This window comes from Nanorana parkeri, unplaced genomic scaffold (assembly GCF_000935625.1).
Source record: "Nanorana parkeri isolate BGI_ZX_2015 unplaced genomic scaffold, ASM93562v1 scaffold236, whole genome shotgun sequence".
In the NCBI taxonomy this organism is placed as follows: Eukaryota; Metazoa; Chordata; class Amphibia; order Anura; family Dicroglossidae; genus Nanorana; species Nanorana parkeri.
In genome coordinates this window covers 1,335,015-1,355,294 of record NW_017306504.1, presented here as the reverse complement: position 1 = coordinate 1,355,294, position 20,280 = coordinate 1,335,015, and the positions used below count along the sequence as shown (strand labels likewise).

Below are 20,280 nucleotides of genomic sequence, written 5' to 3'. Positions count from 1 at the left end.
GTCCCGGTGTTCGTACACCGGGGCCCCGCACTGCCGACGGGCATCTCAGTGAGGGGGAGGGTCCTGTGACTCACCTCCCCTCCCGGCCACGTCCATAGTAACAAGCAGCGGGAGGGGAGGTGAGTCACAGGAGGCGTATGTGTGTCACAAGCCCCGCCCCCTGCAGTGCTCAAATCGAAACTCCCTGGCATGCGGTCCTCTGGCTGGGTAAGTCCGAGCACGGGGTGGGGGCTACAGTATAATAGTTGTGAATTGCTATTTAATGTTATCAGACAAGTGGATTATAATGGGGAATATTACACTGTAATGTTCCCTATTACAATCTATTTCTCTGTTGTGTACTGCTAATTAATGTTATCAGACAAGTGGATTATAATTGTGAATATTACACTGTAATGTTCCCTATTATAATCTATTTCTCTGTTGTGTACTGCTAATTAATGTTATCAGACAAGTGGATTATAATGGGGAATATTACACTTAGGGCTGCAACAACTAATCGACATAATCGAAAGTTGTCAACTTTTTCAATCATCGATTAATCGGCTTCCGATTGGTTGGCCCTGTTCACGGCACCACATACACTGCGTGCGGCACCTCCTCCCCACCTCACGCTCACCGCTGCCAGACCTGCATCTACGCTCCACACGCTGCACCTCCTCCCCGCCTCACGCTCACCGCCTGCCCGCCCAAATCCACGATCGGCACAGGGATGCGGGGAGAAGAAGTAAGGAGGAGCAGGTGTGGGCGGATGACAGCAGCCGATAGACAGGTCTGATCTCAGAAACAAGTTGCTAGAAGACTGCTCAGGTAATCCTGCACTTTCCCATACACAGTGCTCTATAATGTATTGCTGGGATTTGTATTCCTTTATAGCTGATGGTACATTGTGCTGTATATGTACCATCAGCTATAGAGGACTACAAATCCCAACAATACATTATACACTGTATGTATAATGTATTGCTGGGATTTGTTGTATTCCTATATAGCTGGTGGTATTCTGCATTGCGCTGTATGGAGGATTACAAATCAAGGAATAATACATTATACAGCGCATTGCAGAATACCACCAGCTAGAGCTGCAACAATTATTCGATTAAGTTGATTAAAATCGACGATGGAAAACGTTGTCAACGTTTTCCCTCGTCAATTCGTCGGCTAAAATTCAAATTTCCCGCTCGCCGCTGCACGCCGCTCACGCCCGCTGCTTACGTCCGCTGCTTACGCCACGTCAGTTAAGCCGCTCGCGCCTACGCTGGTATACCCGCTCACGCGACGCCGCTTATGCCACGCCCACGCTGAGGACATGCGTCTGGCCCCCTCCTCCCGGTGAGCTTCCCCACTCGCCTGCCGACAACGAACAACGCCGCTGCCCGTCGACAACACCGTCATTCAAGGTAAGTCGAGATCGGCTGGGGGCTTTTTTATTGCTGGGATTTGTAGTTCCTCTATAACTGGTCAGTGGTAATCTGCATTGTGCAGTATAATAATTATACAGTGCAATGGAGAATACAACCAGCTATGGAGGACTACAAATCCCAGCAATAGTACATTATAGTATAATGTTGTACTATTGCTGGCATTTATTGTATTCATATATAGCTGCTGGTATTCTGCATTTCGCCGTATAATCATTATACAGCCCACTGCAGAATGCCACCAGCTATAGAGGACTACAAATCCCAGCAATAATACATTATATACAGTGCAATGCAGAATAACCCCGGCTACAGAGGACTACAAATCACGGCAATAGTACATTATGGTATAATGTACTATTGCTACATTGCTCTATAGCTGCTGGTATTCTGCACTGCGCCGCTGTATAATGTACTATACTGCACACCACACTCTTTTTTTTACTTCCACCGCGCCAAGCTTGCTCCCATGATGGACTACAATCTCAATAGAAACTAGTAGTCCATCACTGGAGCCTTTTTTTTTAAAATCCGATTAGTCGATTAATCGAACTTAATAATCGGCTAACTAATCGATTATGAAAATAATTGTTAGCTGCAGCCCTAATTACACTGTAATGTTCCCTATTATAATGTATTTCTCTGTTGTGTACTGCTATTTAATGTTATCAGACAAGTGGATTATAATGGGGAATATTACACTGTAATGTTCCCTATTATAATCTATTTCTCTGATTTAATGATTACAGGTAGGCATGTGATCTATCAAAGTTTGAGACTACGTTAGAATGTGTGACCAGTGACGTTGCAACACATTTTAACGGAATCTCACCCATTTTATCGGCGTTGGAATAGGTGAAGAATTCCAACGCTTTCTCCGCTGTTCCAGGACAGATCGGCATCGCAAATCGCATGTGCAGGAAAACGGATCTGCCTTGGAACAGCGGATCGGTCCTAAATTGTCACTTTTGTGATGCCGATCTGCCCTGGAACAGCTGGGAAAGAGCTGGAATGCTTCACCTATAGGCGGTCACACATTCCACAGCCGAAAAACTGGGCCGGATTACGTTAAAACGTGTGACCATGTCACCGGTCACACATTCTAACGTAGTCACAACCTTTGATAGAACACCGCCATCAGGGGGGTATGGCCGGTACCCAAGTGAGGAGTCTGGGGGATCTCTTACATGAGTATCAACTGTCCCGGGGCGGCATGGCAGAGGTGACAGGTGAGGGGGTGGAGGAGGCCGGGCCCCAGCAGCAGCAGGTAAAGGGATCCCGACGACCAGACCACCTGGGACCCTGCAGAGCCCACCATAGAGAGTCTCAGGTGGGCTATGCAGGATCTATGGTGTGCTCTGCAGGGTCTCAGGTAAGTCCAGCACGCTACTGCAACATAAGAGACCGCTGGGGGAGGGGAGGCAAATGCAATTGTGATCCGCTCCCGCCCCCCCCTGTCTTGGGAGGGGGGACCAAGATAAAATCTTGCACCAGGGCCCTTTGATTATTAGGTCCGCCACTGAAGGAAAGAGCAAGTGGACTGTCTGTGAGCAAGTAGGGGGCTGTCTATTAACAGGGAGGGAGCTGTCTGTGAACTGGGAGGGGGTTGTCTCTGAGCAGGGTGGGTGCTGTCTGTTAACAGGGAGGGGACTATCTATGAGCAGGGAGGGGGCTGTCTGTGAACTGGTAGGGGGCTGTCTGTGAACTGGGAGAGGGTTGTTGCTAAGCAGGGAGGGGACTGTCTATGAATTGGGAGGGGCTATTTATGAGGAGGGAGAGGGCTGTCTATGAGCAGAGATAGGGCTGTCTATGAGCAGAGATAGGGCTGTCTGTGAACAGGGAGGTGGTTATCTGTGGGTAGGGATGGGGACTGTCTGTTGGTAGGGAGGGGGCTGTCTGTGAGCAGGGACAGGGCTGTCTGTGGGTAGGGAGGTGGTTGTCTGTTGGCAGGGAGGGGGCTGTCTGTGGGTAGAGAGAGGGCTTTCTGTGGGCATGGAGGGGGCTCTCTATGGGTAGGGAGGGGCTGTCTGTGAGGAGAGAGGTGGGTTGTCTGTGATCAAGAAGGGGCTGTCCTTGAGCAGAGAGAATGGTCATTTGTTGAAAATTGGTTCACAGCAGAAAACCAGCTAATGTGTTTCAGGGGTCACACAAGCTTCCCCTTCATCAGGACTGAGGAATTTTGACTGTGCTTAAATGGACTTAGATAAGCAGATACCAGATAGATCTGTTTTTTTCTGCTTGCAACGGTTAAAAAAGAGCAGGTTATGCCAGGTTTAGAAAGTGCAGCAATTAACTTAGTTTGGACCGCCAGGGTTAACAAGTGCAGTAAAGGACTTCCCTGATAAAGGGGCCTCAGAAACATGTTGGCTGTTTTTCTGCTGTGATCCAAGGTATCTTTAAAATCATTGGACTCTTGGACATTTGGTTTGACACTCTCATTAACATTTTCTGTATACAGGGGCTTTCTTTCAGTGTTTCTAGCTGGCACACATCTGGACATACAGACATGTTGAGTCAGATGGGTCATTAACACTAAACTGGCCATTTAAGGTTTTATGCACACAAGCCATGTCCTTTAAAAGTACCACACTTGGGTCACACCCTTATTCAGCACATTATGTGCTCCACTATTACCCATCGCTGCATATGCTCATTGCCACAATCCATGTCCTATAAAACACCCACACTTTGGCCACACCTCATTTTGTCTTAGCACATTTTGTGTACCCCAATAATACCCATTGCTGCATGTGGTCCGACCCTGCATGGAAATCCCATGCTCAGAGAACCTGAAACGTTCCCAGGGATACAAAGACAGAATGTCGACACAACTGATGGCAGGCTTTGTACAGTGCTCCACTTAGCATTTTCCCTGTACTGCCACCTGGTTCCCTTGTAAACATACTGCGTAGCAATGAGTAGAGTCAGTCACCTCATGTCCAGGTTTATGTGAGTAGGGTTCAGATGAACAGCAGCAGAAATATACACTATTTACACCTGACAGAAGCACAGCAGGTAACGCCAGCACACATGTAACCTTAATCATTGATTTGCAGATGTTTTTTGTAAAACACATGTTATTGTTAACAGTATTACAATTTTCAATCTCAGCCATGCATGTAAAGGATAACAGAACACAATCAGTCAAGGACATCCTTTTACTGGCATAGAACAGTAAGCTGTAATTGCAGAAGCCACAGAGCTGCTTCGTGTGCAGGAATGAAAGGAACCAATGGAGACAATGTTAGTCATACTCCAGAAGGCATAACATGCTATTCAACGCAGTTATGCAATAGTTAAACTTTTTTTTTAAATCACATGTACAGCCGCAGACAAATTGGGTCAGGGGGTGTTATGAGTAGTCTTTAAGGCTAGCACTGGTCATGCTGACATGGGGAGACAGCAGAGTGCGCTTCTGCTCTTTACTTGTGCAATCAGCAAACTTGTGATATCTTGACCAGGTGTTGCTGCAACTACAATAGAGGAGAAGGTTCAGACTGTGCTGTCTACTGGGAATCTTTGTATCACAAGTCTATGCACATAATTACAAATCCTTTGGCAGATAAAACACCTTCCAGGGTTGTATATCAGCTGTGGTATTTGCAGTTTTCTCAGAGTTTAAATAAGGGTAACTAATTTTCGTTCGGGAGATTCACTCTCAGATCTGGTCCAGAAAATGGTGCGAACCTGCCCGCAGTTCCAGTGCATTCCAGACCAGACAAAATGAGACATGCAGTATTTTGCTGGTCTGGTCTGGTCTGGAAAGGACTGCGCTGGTGTGAACAGAGGCCAGGAATAGCATAGGGATACACTAGGATGCATTTTGTGTCCGGAAACAATCTGGTCTGTTCTGGAGATGATCTGGATGTGGTGTGAATGGGCCCTTAAGGAAGAATTCCCTAATGAGACACAGGTGACAGCAGTTTTAATTCTACTCTTTCCAAAATGAAAAAAACCTTTTAGCTTCAGATATACTTTAATGCAGGGGTAGCCAAACTCCGGCCCTCCAGCTGTGGTGAAACTACAAATCCCATGATGCATCTCTCTCCGGGAGTCATGTCTGTGGCTGAGAGAATCTTGCAATGCCTCATGGGATTTGTAGTTCCACCACAGCTGGAGGGCCGGAGTTTGGCTATCCCTGCTTTAATGCATGCAATCATGTGCATGGGGTACCTGGTTCTTCACCCTGTCAGGACACTCTACAAGGAGTTTGTATGTTCTCTTGCATTGGGTTTCCTTGGGGTACTCCGGTTTCTTCCCACACTCCAAAGACATGCTGGAAGGTTAATTGGTTCCAGTCTAAATTGGTCCTATATGTGTGTGTGCAATAGGGACCTTAAGGTGCCCACACACTTTGCGATAATCGTACGATATTCGCGGGAAATCCCGCTATCGCACGATTATCGCAAGGTGTGTGGAAGGCGTGCGACCTCTGCTACTGTAAGGTCGCACAACTTTTACCTTGGGAACATGTTCAAAAACCCGCCGAGAATTGTACGATTGTCGGCGGGTAAGATAAATGCCACACGGGCCGTGTGTGCGCAAGCGCACACTGCCCGTTCAGCATTGCGGTCATCAGAAGCCCGCCCTCAGCCTGCCCAAGATAGGCAGATCGTACGTTTTTTTTAATTACCTTACAACCATCGCAAGACAAAAGTCTTGCGATGGTTGTAAGGTGTGTGCCCAGCCTTAGATTGTAAGCTCCTTGAGGCCGGGGGCTGATGTAAAGTGCTGCGTAAATTGTCGGCGCTTTATGAATACCTGTAATAAATAAATACGTATTATGTTAGGCAGCTTCGTAGAGACAATTAAGTTATCTTGCTGCATGTGATTGGACATGCAGCTCAAGATGGCAGCACAACTTGATTTTAACTATGTTCTGTTACGTGTGTGACGAGACCTCATGAGGCTTATTTTGATCAAGTGCACACATGCAGATATTTTATTAAGCAGCTTTGTAGAGAGAATTATATTATCTGTCGTCAGGCTTTTATATTTTCATGCTGATGATGTTTTAATACTAATTTCCTGTGTATTGTTATATAAAGCAGGCATTTAGAGCTGTATTTCCCTACATGCCCTTCACTAATTTTGCTGATAAAATCCGCATTATAATTAAACATTCGAACCAGCGGCAAAACCGATAGAATTAATATGCAGTAGCGCGTGTGTTGCTGTATCCTTTTCAAAGTTAAACTTTTATTAGCCAATTGCTCATATATTTTCCTCTAAATTTCCAAAATTAAGCAAAAAAAAATAGAGGAAAATGAGAATGATCCTAAAAGGCGAGTTTTAATTGACTCCATCATCACTCTTTTCTGATTTCTGTTATTCCTCAACAGTTTCTGCAATTTTATTGTAATAGATTTGATGACAGAAAATTCCTGCTGATTATGCCATTCATTTCATATTTAATGCACCCATCTGAATGATAATAAAGCTCTGGCATAGATCAACACCACTGCCATGGATGTTATATATAGCGCGCTAAGAAAAAAAAAGTCTGATGAGTTTCTGGATTTCACAGAAATTGCAGGGAGGTAATAAGGCAACACAATGCAGCAACGAGGAGGTATTTTAGGACAGAGGAGTAGAATTTGAAGCCGGGACATCAGAGAAGGTATCTTCCAACATGCCAGGTCCAACAGGACCTGGCAACCAGTGTGTTAGTGAGCTGGGTGGGACACTGGACAGAGAGACCCATGTTGCTAAGAGCACATGACCCACACACCTGCTCCCCCCCCCCCCCCACACGACCCAATGAAATTCCACCTGAGGCAACCAACTCAAGCCGCCTCATTATAGGGACAGCCCTACCTAGAGGTGTCTGCACATACATGCAGTAGCCTAACAAGCCCTCCTGTCACATATGAAACATTCCCATAATTCCCTGATAATGCAATAGTTAACTCCCTTCTTCTTGCCTTCTGCATTGCCTCCCTTAAGGTGGCCATACACTTTACAACCCTTGCAAGACTTTTGTCTTGCAAGGGTTGTAAAGTAATTTAAAAAACGTACGATCTGCCCATTTTGGACATGCAGATTGCACTTGTGATCATAACAAGCCCGCCCCCCTGAGGGGCGGGCTTCCGCAGACTGCAACGAGGGGCAGGTTTCTGATGACTGCAAACGGGCAGTGTGCGCTCATTGACAGGCGGATTTAAAGAAGAACTCTGGAAAAATAAAAACCCTACCCTTGGGGTTATGTCTGAACTGCAATGGTTAATTGCTTGTTTTGTCTAGGGGACTTAAATAGAGCAATTTTTCTTTTGATTGTGACGGTCCTCTCTGCTCTGGCTACGGAATTTCCATTAACATCCTCACTTGTAATGCAAGTCAATGAATCTGCATAAGATGTGATGATGTCAGTGGTCTTAGACCACCAGAGCAAAGAGGCTGTAAGGACCTGTCTAGCAGCCCAGAGCAAGCCATGATCATGTAAGTACATATGCTTTATCCTGGCCCTTGACCAAAATGAGAACTTAACCCTTGCAGTGCAGGGGTGGCCCCACTGCAAGAGTACGTTTTTTATTTGCCTGCATTTCTTCTCCAAAGCTGGCCATAGAAAAAAACTCTTGATGCTAACAGCATGGATAGGGTAATCACCCCCACCAGTCTTTTGTACTTTGACAGCGAATCTGACGTGAATCTACATTGCTGGATATCGTAATGTTAACCAATGTAAATGCAACATCATTTGCGTCGTCCAGTGATTTAGATTCAACTCACTCACAATAAATGACACACGGCCTCTGTGACAACTCTCCACCACAATGATGCTGCCCTGCTGCTACTCATGGAGCAAATGACAGCTCCCAGCACTGCTGGATTGTATACACAGCATTTATGACAATACTTGGTCAATGAGGTTACCCAGGGTCCCTGGTGCAGTTTACATTCCGTCAACGCTAGGAGTCTGTGAGCGTCTGGTAGCGATGAACCAAATATGGCCAGTTTGTTTGCCTGTTTGCTGAACTGTAGACAGGCTGGCTGCAGGTTGAACGCATGTTGAACCTGAACTTGAAGTTATCTCCAGTTATGTTTTAGGAACAAGTCAAGTGTAAAGGGTTAAGCGTTTACAATTATAAGTACAATTAGGTGAAGGATTAGTGTTGAGGGAGCTGTAAGTTAAGTGTATCTAAACCCAAAATGTGGAACATTGCAACTTACCAATTCTTAGATAAGGTGGCTGCATTTCTTTTCTTTTTTTCCTTTATTTTCACCTGCTAATCCTGTCAGTAACACACTTCCTGTCTTAAGGTTGCCATACATCTTATAATTATTGTTCAATTTTATTTGTCCTGTCATTGCACCCTCGTTCAATTTCTGCACAAATAGCCCATCATGCACAGACCAATGTAGATTTCGATAATCGTTCGTTAGCAAAACTAACTGGCCGAATTTCATCAGAACAGATTTCCGTTTGCGCATGTGCAGTGTTCATGTTGTGATTTTTGTTGTACGAAAATGCCACTAATCCATCGATTTTCATCCATTGTGACGAAGTCTGCCCGTTCAACCAAATTCAGCCAGTTGTACAGTAATTGCGATCGCCCACTTCCCATCAACTGGCCGATTATCGTACGACAAACTGATCTCATTCGTTTTTCAAACAATAATTGTACGGTGTATGGGCACCTTAAAGCTGGTAAGGCTCCCTTTTCCTCAGCAACAGGAGGAGCAATCGATCCAGCAGATTCAGAGACACCTATAGAATGCAGAGCTCTGTATAATCAGCATCTAGACTGGTTACAGTCCAGGTATCTCTAAATTGAATAGCGACATTTTAGAGGGCGCTACACAACCATCGCAAGACGAGAGTTTTTCAAACGATAATTGTAAGGTGTATGGGCACCTTAAAGGTAATTTAAAAAAAACGTACGATCTGCCCATCTTGGACAGGCAAATCGTACTTGCGATCAACGCAAGCCCGCCCCGCTGAGGGGAGGGCTTCCGATGACAGCAGTGCTGAGCGGGCAGTGTGGGCTTGCGCTCACCGGCCCTGCTGCATTTGTCTTCCGACCACACCAGCAACCGATTTTCGGCAGGTTTTCCTGCATGCTAGGAAGACGAAAGTCGTGCGACTGTACAGTAGCAGAGGTTGCACGCTGCCCATACACCTTCCGATTATCGTACGATCGCGGGATCACCTGCGAATATCGTATGATAATCGACAGGTGTATGGGCACCTTAAGGGTGGCAACGCTCAATCACTGATTGTTTCTTGGGACACTTAGGCCAGTGACATGTGTTTGAACTCACTGATTTTGCCCCTATTGAAAACTACCAGGGCTGGCTCTGAAGCTATAAAACAATTTTTAGGAAAAGAAAAGACTGAGAGGAGAGACAGTTGGTGCAGTTGGTGGCCAGGCTCTTGTGAACATATTGTGCAGCTGTAGGTAACCTGTCATGCTGTGCTTTTCCTGCTATTCATGCTGTGGCTTGTTGTTGTTTTCATATGTGTGTCCATATGCCACCAGCAGAGGTCTCAACTGTTTTATTTTAGATCATTATTGAATTGTGAATTCATCAACATGGAAAGCTGTAAATAGAGAAATGTTATTGAACCCTTATGTAGGACTTATTCTTAAAGTTGATCTTGCCCCATCTGTTCCCCAAAAAAATTTCCCTGTTTTACTTATCTAAATCCCCAAATCTCTAGTCTGTCATCTTCGAGACTGCAGAGTTAAAGGTGTCTTTTGGTGTCCAAGTCACTGAGTGGGTGATTTAGATATTCCTATTGATTGACCAGTGACAAGGCTCTCTCAGGCTCCAGAAGGCTGACATGACAAGGAGGGGAATGATCAGGTCCCGTTCACACCTCAGTGTTCCGTGAATGCGTGTCGCATACGCGTTCATTCGCATGAGTTTTTGCTGTTATTGTCCACTGTTAGCCCATTGACTTCAATGGACTTCCCACGTTGAAAAACACAGCAAAATAGTTAATGCAACAGATTCTGCTGCAGGCATCACACTTTTTTTTACCACATGTTTGTGCATGTTTTCCCGGTCGTGTTTGGGATGCCATCAACAAGTAAACATACAACAATGCGTGCGTTTGGTGCATGTTCACACAATGCAAAGGTGTAAACTGGGGCTCAATGCAGGGATAAAGTGTAGCACTGGATCAACAGTCTCCACTTGCGAGTCAGGTGCTGGTGAGGGTTATGTGATGCCAGATTTAAATGAGTGAAATAAATATGTTTATAGGCTTTATATAAAAATGGTGAAGAGGTGGGTGGGAGGGATGGTAGAGGGGATTTACTTTACCAGGCTTTAAATGAGTTTGTGCTGCTGTATTCATTAACCATACATGAACAATGCAACATAGATGTAATTAATCATTATTATTAAATAATCCATTGATGGCACCTAATATGTTAAATGGTCAGTCAACTTGAAACTGATTCTTAAGGGGCCATTCACACTAGCCCATCCACTAAAACGCTCTGTATTGGCGGATGGACTAGTGCGTTGTGGCAGCTCTTGCTCTGTGCGGTGTATTAAGGTGTGCAGTGTATTTTTTTAAGCTTTGTCAATGGCATACATTGTGTACACTCCATTCAAGTTCCTGCACAGCATCACTGTGCTGCTTTGCTGTGACTTGCTGTCAGGCCCGGCGCCACCGCAAGGCAAGTCAGGCGGCCGCCTGAGGGCGCTGCAGGGTGAGGGCGGAAAAAACAGGGCATTTTGACAAGTACTTGTACTTGTCAAAATGCCCCAATGCTTGCGCTATGTTTTTTTTTTTCTTCACTTACCTTCGGTGCGGGAGAGCAGCGGCGTGGGGGGGGGTTGGTTGCGGGGTGGGGGGGGCGCAAAAAGTCAACTTTGCCTGTGTTGGCAAAAATCCTAGCACCGGCCCTGCTTGCTGTGCTGTGCAACCTGTCTGCATTTTCTTGCAGCACAGCGCCCTTCACACCCGCGTCATGGTGTGAACAGAGCACCTAGAAAACAATTGTTTTCTACATTATGTGCACTATCAGTGACCCGGTCAATGCTATAGGGTGAATATAAGTATCTTAGAGTGCAACTGAAGCCAAAACGTTTTCTTTAGTTTTTAGATAGAGTGGAGAGTAATTATAACATCTGTCAGGTTTTTATTGCTGTTTGTGTCCTCATTAGAGAGATTCATCCTCTTCATTTGTCCTGGTGACAATTGTCACTGAAAGTGAAAAAAAATCCCACAATTTGGGTGGTCATCAGAACAGGAATAGCTCTTCCAATGAGAACACTAGTTCTGGAGACCTTGCTAGCCTCAGGCATTCCCCACCCTTTGGAGGAATTTCATCGCACCTCCTGTTGTGTCTATCAGAGAGGATGTGAAGGAAAATCTCCCCAATGGGGCAGAGCTGACAGGGGTTATAACACTTTCTTACAGTATCCAAAGCTAAAAAAAAAAAACTTTTTAAAAGATTTTAGTTCTGCTTTAAGTTATATATAAATATCAGTCTTTTCTGTAAATTGGGCCTGTCCCTTCCACCTCCCGAGCATCTCTGTTAACCTCCCCCAGTGTGGCTGTCATCTTTATTGGCCTGTAGGAAGGTTCAGGAGGCAGACAAGGTGGAAACAAACTTAATGTTTATAGGAAACGTCAAGATTTTCATATAACTTCAGTTGCCTATATTTCCGGATTTAGTAACCACTTTGACACTAAAGGTAAGCTTAACTTATGCATTGTTTATCAAATGTCCATTTGGAATTGCCTTGTTTGGAGACAGGATTATGAATTGGGGTCACCCAGCTGGAGTTCACAGCTTTGCACCACTTACCACTGAGTTTCACTCCTATAGGACATGTAGTAGGAAACCAGCTGCACTCCTTACCGGAATAGTAATAAACCTGCGAAGCAGGTGAGTGCTCGTAGAGACCACGGACGGCACCGTGAGGAATGCAGATATAGTAAAGATTGTCACCAGCACACCAAAAGGATTTGAAGCAAAAGTCCTTTAATGACAAATTGCCACTACCAATGGCAATTTGAATGGCAATTTGTCATTAAAGGACTTTTGCTTCAAATCCTTTTGGTGTGCTGGTGACAATCTTTACTATATCACTCCTATAGGAGGCGTTCTTGCAAAGGGAATCTTTTTCCATTCAAACTCAGCTCTGCTAAAATATATGCAAAATGCTGTGTTTGACAGGTAATGGCTGCTTACCACCTGCTTTGCCTCCAATCCAAAAGCACCTAAGCAGGACATGCTACATCCGAAAAAAATGCAATGCAATCAAAATAAAATGCAGCCTTTGAACTTTCATCTGTACTACTCCATTGACGTAAATGATGTGTGTTTCAAGCACACATCAAGTGAAAGAAAACAACACACATATACATGAGCTTGCTGCATTCTCTATAAATCAGATAAACATTTGTGGCAAGTGAACAGATCTGAAACATCTTTACTATTCCATGAACGATAAGATGTTATTTTGTTCCTGGCTTTAATCCTCCTTACCACCGAGACTAACTTTTCTTGCTGAACAAAACAAAAATGCTAAATGTAACAGAAAGTGGATGATACCCTTGTAATGCCCATCAAGCTGGGAGTACCTGGAAAAATGGCACATCTTCCCACGTGGCTTCTTAAAGTGACACTTAACTCAGAAGTTAAATCTTAAAAATGCATTCAAGGCTCTTTCCGGCGGGGGACCTGAGATAGGCTGTGCAGTCATGAAGTTTAATATCTCTTACCCGGGCACTGGCTGCCAGAAGCTGGTTGAAGTTGATAATGAACGCAAGCTGCATACTTTCTATGAGAAACGTATGGCCACGGAAGTTGCAGCTGATCCCTTGGGTGAGGAATGGAAGGGATATGTTGTGAGCATCAGGTGGAGGCAATGACAAGCAAGGTTTCCCCATGAAACAGGGTGTTCTCACCCATGGACGTGTCCGTCTGCTGCTGAGCAAGGGCCACTCCTGTTACCGCCCCAGGAGGACTGGCGAGTGCAAGCGCAAGTCTGTGCGTGGTTGTATTGTAGACGCCAACTTAAGTGTGTTGAACTTGGTTATTGTCAGGAAAGGAGAGAAGGACATCCCTGGCCTTACAGACAACACCGTTCCACGTCGTTTGGGTCCCAAAAGGGCAAGCAGAATCCGCAAGCTCTTCAACCTGTCCAAAGAAGATTATGGGTGCCAATATGTGGTTAGGACACCTCTCACTAAGGAAGGGAAGAAGCCCAGGACTAATGCCCCCAAGATCCAGCATCTTTAATACCTAGAGTACTCCAACACAAGCGCAGGCGTATCGCCCTGAAGAAGCAGCGGACTCAGAAGAACAAGGAGGAAGCATCAGAGTATGCCAAGCTCCTTGCGAAGAGAACAAGGAAGACAAGGAGAAGCGCCAGGAGCAGTTTGCGAAGAGGCGGAGCAAAAGTAGCCACCCTCCAGAAGGAAGGACAGTGTCAGCACCAATTCAGAGATGATTTGAGATCTACAGATTAGTGATACACAAATCAGATACATTGTTGTTAATAGTTAGGGTCCTTGAATGCATTTTAAGATTTACCTCCTGAGTTTAGTGTCACTTTAAGATATGTAAGTACGTTGTAGCTAGTAGGTGATTTAAATCATGGGCATCCACCCAGACTGAAAATAAAAACACTTTTGGGTGGATAGACTGTTTAAAACACTTCTTCCACCTTACAAATGAACAGTGACATCCTTGCATACTCAGCAATTGTCAATATTAGTACATTTGAAAATGATAATATACTTATTGAAACATTACTATTGTATTAACACTTGCCTTGAATATACATATATTGGGCATTGGGTTTCATGTCTCATAACAGGCTGCAGTTTTTGTAAGAGTCCACTAGAGGACTTAATGTCTCAAACATTGACATGGTAAACGTACACTATATTAGATCTCTGCATGCCCGGAGATGTCTGATATCCACAGGTGCCTGATCAGATGCACATAGGAACTCCGATCTGACATGCTGTTAAAAAATGGACCTAGAAGAAAACGAAAAACAGCAGTACAGACTTTGAATGAGTTTATTAGAGTTTAACACCGAGTGACAGATCAGTATCTGAATGTAAAATTATAATGTCAATAAGTTAAATATAATTACATATATTCTAGCATGATGTAAAATGCTCATACAATGTAAGGTTACTAAACATTTCTTATGTATGGAGAAAAGCTAATCTAACTTCTAAGTTCACGTTCGGGCTGATTTCCTGCTGGTAGACTTTCACAAATACCTCCACTGATACTGACCCTTGGAGCTTGTCATTTACATCATCAATGATGATCATAAAAGTAACATATGAAGGGAGGAGGGGTAGGGTGTTAAGGGTCGAGATTAGCTTTTAGACATGTGCATTCAGATTCGGAGGAACCTCCAAATCAACGAAAATCAGTTGATTTGGCGGTTCGTCCGAATCCGAATAACGGATTTAATATATGCCCGAATATACTAAAATGATATTCGGCCATACATAAATTTGTTTTCAGAACATGCCAGGGGCCATACTAGCCGCCAGCGTGTTCTGGGCATGCCCGCCGCCATCTTGGAGGCGTGGCGTTTGATGTCACATGACAGTGACGTTATACGCTGAACAAGTGGTGGCCAGATCGGTGCTCGAGGTGTACGAGCGGTACACCAAGATGGCGGTCCTCAAATATGCGGGATGCCGCCATCTTGGTGTTTACCAAGATCTACTCCAAAATGGCGTTGCTCATGAGCAGAACGTGCCAACAGCTGATATGGCCGCCGCTCGTTCTGTTGTTTCAGTGTGCGGTTTCGGATTCGGAGGCTCGTTGCCTCCGAATCCGAAACCACATTAAAAATTGTTTCCTCTGACGAAATGAATGAAAATGTTTTTCGTTTTCATTTGTTTCGTCTGGAAACTAATTTTTTTGTTGTGCACATGTCTATTAGCTTTAGCCTGGGGCTGACATTAAAGCGTATTTAAACCCAAAAACAAAAATGTAATACAGTGCAACTTAACAACCCTTAAATGTGGTAGCTGCTTTCGTTTTCTTTTTTTTAAGGCTTTTTTCCCTTTATTTTCACCTGGTCATCCGGCCAGTAAGTCTGTTATTTTTCAACTACTTTTATCAGACCAAGCTGTCCAGCAAAAATGTGATTTGTTGAGACAAATCAGGGGTGCCATTTTTGAACTTTTATGTGAACTCTTTATCCCAAAAGTAATACAAATCTGCTGCTGTAACTGATTAAAAAGTGTTAGCTGGAGTTCAAATTTAATTTGTTAGTAAGGTTTATATACAGTTATTGGTACATCTATAGCTCGCCATACACTGGTACCATTTAAACACAAAAAAATCTAGTTAAACATTCAATAATGCCATCAGAGACTTGTCAAATGTTGTTCGAAATTTCGTTTTTTTTTTAACGTTCAATTTTGGAGTATGAAACCACATTCACTGTTAGAACTCCATTCCTTCACAAAAAAAATGTTCATCCTGCTCATTCGATTTTTTTTTTGTCACTTTGGTCAAAAACAGTTTTTGGTTTGATGACATGAACTATTAAGAAATCAAACTAGCATTCTGTAAATTAGTTTTTTCAAGCAAAACTACTGGTATATGGCCAGGTTTACGCTACCCTCTCTACAGGTTGACAATGCTGCTACCCAAGGGTGGCTTCATTTTCTGCTCCATAGAGTGGAGCAGCCCTAAGACAGGAAGTGTTTAAAAATGCTGGACTATGCCTTTAAGTTGATGACCATACTACACCTGCACAGGATGGTGAAACAGCAGTGTGATGCAGAATACAAAATCAATGCTGTATTTCCCATTTTGTATGGGAGCAAAGATTGCTGAAAGGCCAAAAGATAAGGTCAGAATCCTGATGCACAGCTCCCTTGAAAGTCTCCAGAGACACCATTCTCATGTTGACCCATGGTAGAAATGGTCCTGACTACATCATAAGCCAAAGTCCCAAAGTCACAGAATGCATATCAACATTGTGCAAGACGGCAACGTTTGCTTAGTACATGTTGCCAAAAAGTTTAAAAAAATTCTCACTGACTGGCTGATAGCGGCATCTTGTGGGGGTGGGGGCAGCAGGCAGAGCAGCATGGCTGCTCTGCTGCACAATGCCTGCAGTGTGCCTGCCACCCCCTTTCTGGACAGATCATCCCAGGTTGCTGAGAGCTGGGCAGGGAAATGTGTAATCTCAGTACACATCTCTCCACCCAGCCCTTAGCAATATGGGAAACTCTTGTTGGTGGCCCACCAAGCTCCTGGCAAAGATTGACGTCACTGAGGCTGCCCCCCCCCCTTCCGTACTGCTAGGGATACCCCTGCTTACCTGCATACACTGAAGGTGAGCTAGAGTATTTAAAACTAAAAAAAGAGTGTTGGGGGGGGGGGGGGGTATGTTAAAACAAATATTATCACATTATGGTGGACTTACCTTATAAATGATCTCCTCTGGTGATGATGCTTACCCATCCTCTCCTGGTCTTCTTCCGGGTTTGGCATCTTTTGCCTTTTGATTGGCCTACCAGCATGATGCAAATCCTGCCCATGTGCACAGATGTTCCTTCATCTCGGCATGCTGGGTGTGTGCACTAAGCTATGCACCCGTGGCTCAGTATACAGAAAAAAGAAAAATGCTGACAGACAGGTAGGACATTTTTGGCAAAAGGGGCTCCAATTCTACTATACAAACCTGCCTGTCAGCAATTTTTCAGTTAGGACACTTCGCTTCCACTTTAACGTGACCATGTGTAGCAAAACCATATCTTACTAAACTATGCCAAGTCATAGATTTCAGTGTTCCGTGCTGCAAACTTCCAGATCCAGGAGAAATCATTTAGATGTATTCCTGTATTTTATTGTATGTATATATTTACATATATATGTAGTAATTGTATTCTGAATAAAAAAACAATATTATACATCCCATTAATACAGATTTTATAAACTCCTGCTTTACAGTGTCTTGTATTTTTCAGTTGTTTGATAGTCTGTGAACATCTATGAGTAAGAAGGGAATGAGTTCCAATTATACACTCAAAAAAGTTGTTGCTGAGCAACCATAGGTCTTGAAAAAAAGCCAGTGGGACATGATTCAGTTATTCGACATTCCTATTATTATGTCTATAGCATCTAAAGAGGACACAAGCAGGATAATAAGCCTGTGTAAAGGCTACAATGAGTGAGTGGCTGCCCATGATTACCTGTTGACTCTGCACATAACATAAAAAGGATTTTGAGGATGAAAGATTATCTTTTCAAAACCAGTAACATTCAAAAGAACAACGATTTACAGTATGTTACCCTGCTGGACCCTGGAAAGTTTGATCTGATAATTGCAGACCACAGTACAGTTTGGCATTTTTCATTTCTTTTAAAGAACACAAACAAGTTACAATTGCTGGATTATGCTTTTGCATACACCAAACTACTAATGCAATGCATCTTTTAGCAAAAGTTTCAGTATATTGGTACTAGTTGACATTTCTCACAAGTCTGATAATGGCACTCCTGCTGTCTCTTGGCATCTATTTATAGTGAAGTTTATTGATATACATTTATGGAAAATAGTAGAAATAATGATTGCTAATTATATACATTTTGTTTTTTTCATAAACCAGGAAACCAAATTTGCTATTCGGTTAGCTAAATATTTAGTGCCACCTTAAACAAGGATGAGGAGTCATGCTATATATTAGTTTTGGGCCCTCCAAATGTCCTGTACTGTAATAACTGACTCTTTTTACCCATGGGTCCTCTAACTACTTAAATGAGAACTATGAGGTGAGTTATTTTCACTCAACCTCATAGTTTGAGCCGACGGGTGACATTGAAACTGTTACATGTCGGCTCAATAGATCGGGAAGTGAGCGAACACATACCGTCGCTCGCTCACTTCTCGATCATCTCCCTGCAGAGAGCCGTGACGGTCACTCACGGCTCCCTGCAAGGATTCCCCCCCTCCCCGTTCTGATCCTCCATCGCTGACTGGCGGAACGGACGGGGGCGGGGACGGGTACAGCTGGCTCTGCCTCTAGATAGGAAGAGCCAGCTGTCACTCACACAGCTGGGTGAATCTCGACAGTCCCGGCTGTGGAGGTCTCAGTAAACCTGTAGCTCGCGATATACTGAGCCTTGGGTCACGAGCGGACACTAGTTTATGTCCCCCATACACTTACCCCATACGTCTCCTTTAACCTCCTGCCATCCGCCCGTTAAGAAAAAACGGACGGACGGCAGATTTTCATTGGCGGGTTGCCGTCTCCAGACGGCATTTTTTTCCTGCTCGCGCACGCCCCCTAGCTGGTAAGACCCGCTCGTTTTTACAGCCGTTAACAGCTGTTTCACATACAACCGATCAGCGGCTCTATAGCCGACGATCGGTTGTATGGCGTGATTTTTTTGAGTGCTGCCAATTTTTCAAGTGCTGCCGCCCACCTCTTCTGACCCCTCACCTTCAATCCCGGGATCCGCTAGTCCATCTGTGGACCGGGACCGGCTCGGGAGGGCGTCAGGAGGAGAAGGGAGTTCAGCTCCTTGCTGATCTGCCTCCATGCTGTGAATGCAGAAGTGATGTGTATTACATCACTTCCGCATTCACCTGTCAGTCATCTGGCTGCTATAGCCAGAGAGAAGAAGCTGATGAAGCAGACCACTGCTTCATCAGCTTCTTTTGGGGTCCCCAGGTGACATTAGGGGTCGTAGAGACCCATAATGTCTCCATAAAGAGGACCTGTCAGTGTGCCTTTGCTTATATATAGGGGGATTGTATCCCCCTATGTAATAGCAATAACAGTAAGTGTAAAAAAAAAATATATAAATAAAAAAAGGTTACAAAAAATAAAAGTCACCCCCCCCCAAAAATGTTTAAGTCCCCCCCCTTCGTTTACGCACATATAAACGTAAATATGCGTCCAGTGCACCAGCGCGCGAAAACTACAATCGCGCTACACATGTTACATATCGCCGCGAACGTCTGAGTGAGAGCAATCATTTTAGGGCCATCAATCACTGATAACACTAAACTGATGAGCGGTAAAAGCTTTTAAAGCATCGCCTATGGCCAATTTTGTGTAATGTAGTTTTTTGAGGTTTTGCGCACGTGCGCAATTTTAAGACTTGGATAATAATACAAGTTTTAGAATTTAATATAGTGGAAACAGTTTTTTTTCTGTAATTTTTCCTTAATATATAAAAAAATAAAAACCCCAGTGGTGATTAAATACCACCAAAAGAAAGCTCTATCTGTCCCCAAAAAAGGGTATAAAATTAATTTCAGTACAGCGTTGCAGGGCAGAAAAAATGTCAGTTAAAGTACCGCAGCGCTGAATATTGAAAAATGGCCTGGATGGGAAGGGGGTTTAACAGATGGCTAGTACATTGTCCACCAGACTGTTTGGGGACTACACTGTGGCCAGAGGAAAATGCTAAGGTTCAGAGTTCAGTGGGAGTAACAAATACCCCAGCATCAGTAATAGTGGGAGTAAAACAACCACAAAAAAAGTATTTTTTTTCAAAATGATATGAGCCGGATTGGAGTGCTGCTGCTGCTGTATAAAAGCCAAAGCCAAGCTAATTGTAAAAGAAAAAAAATTTAATATGCGCTACCAGTGTATGTCCTTGCTAAGACTGTCTGTGAAATTTGTATTGTTCAATGACACCACATACAGCTTTAGGGCATCACCTAAGCATGTTGTTTGAAGGACTTGTGGATTTTCAATGTTGCCCTTGGAAGCTGCATAAAAAGATCATCTGTTTATTCTATAGTATTTTTTCAAAACAAAATTTTGCATTGGTACATGTCCCTCATGGCAGTGCCCAGCTTCCCATGCTTTTTACGGTAGTTTGCCTATCAGCCCCAAAAATAGTTCCAAATCTAATAACAGGACAGCCCCCCCCCCCCACCC

At 44.0% G+C, this 20,280-nt stretch overlaps 1 protein-coding gene and 1 pseudogene across 1 annotated transcript in view; both read left to right on the top strand.

The window, feature by feature from the left end:
• The window catches only part of AGBL1 (ATP/GTP binding protein like 1), a 465,946-nt gene that overhangs the window by 142,901 nt on the left and 302,765 nt on the right, over window positions 1-20,280 (top strand). The window lies entirely within an intron of this gene.
• On the top strand, window positions 13,049-17,370 carry LOC108786946 (annotated as a pseudogene).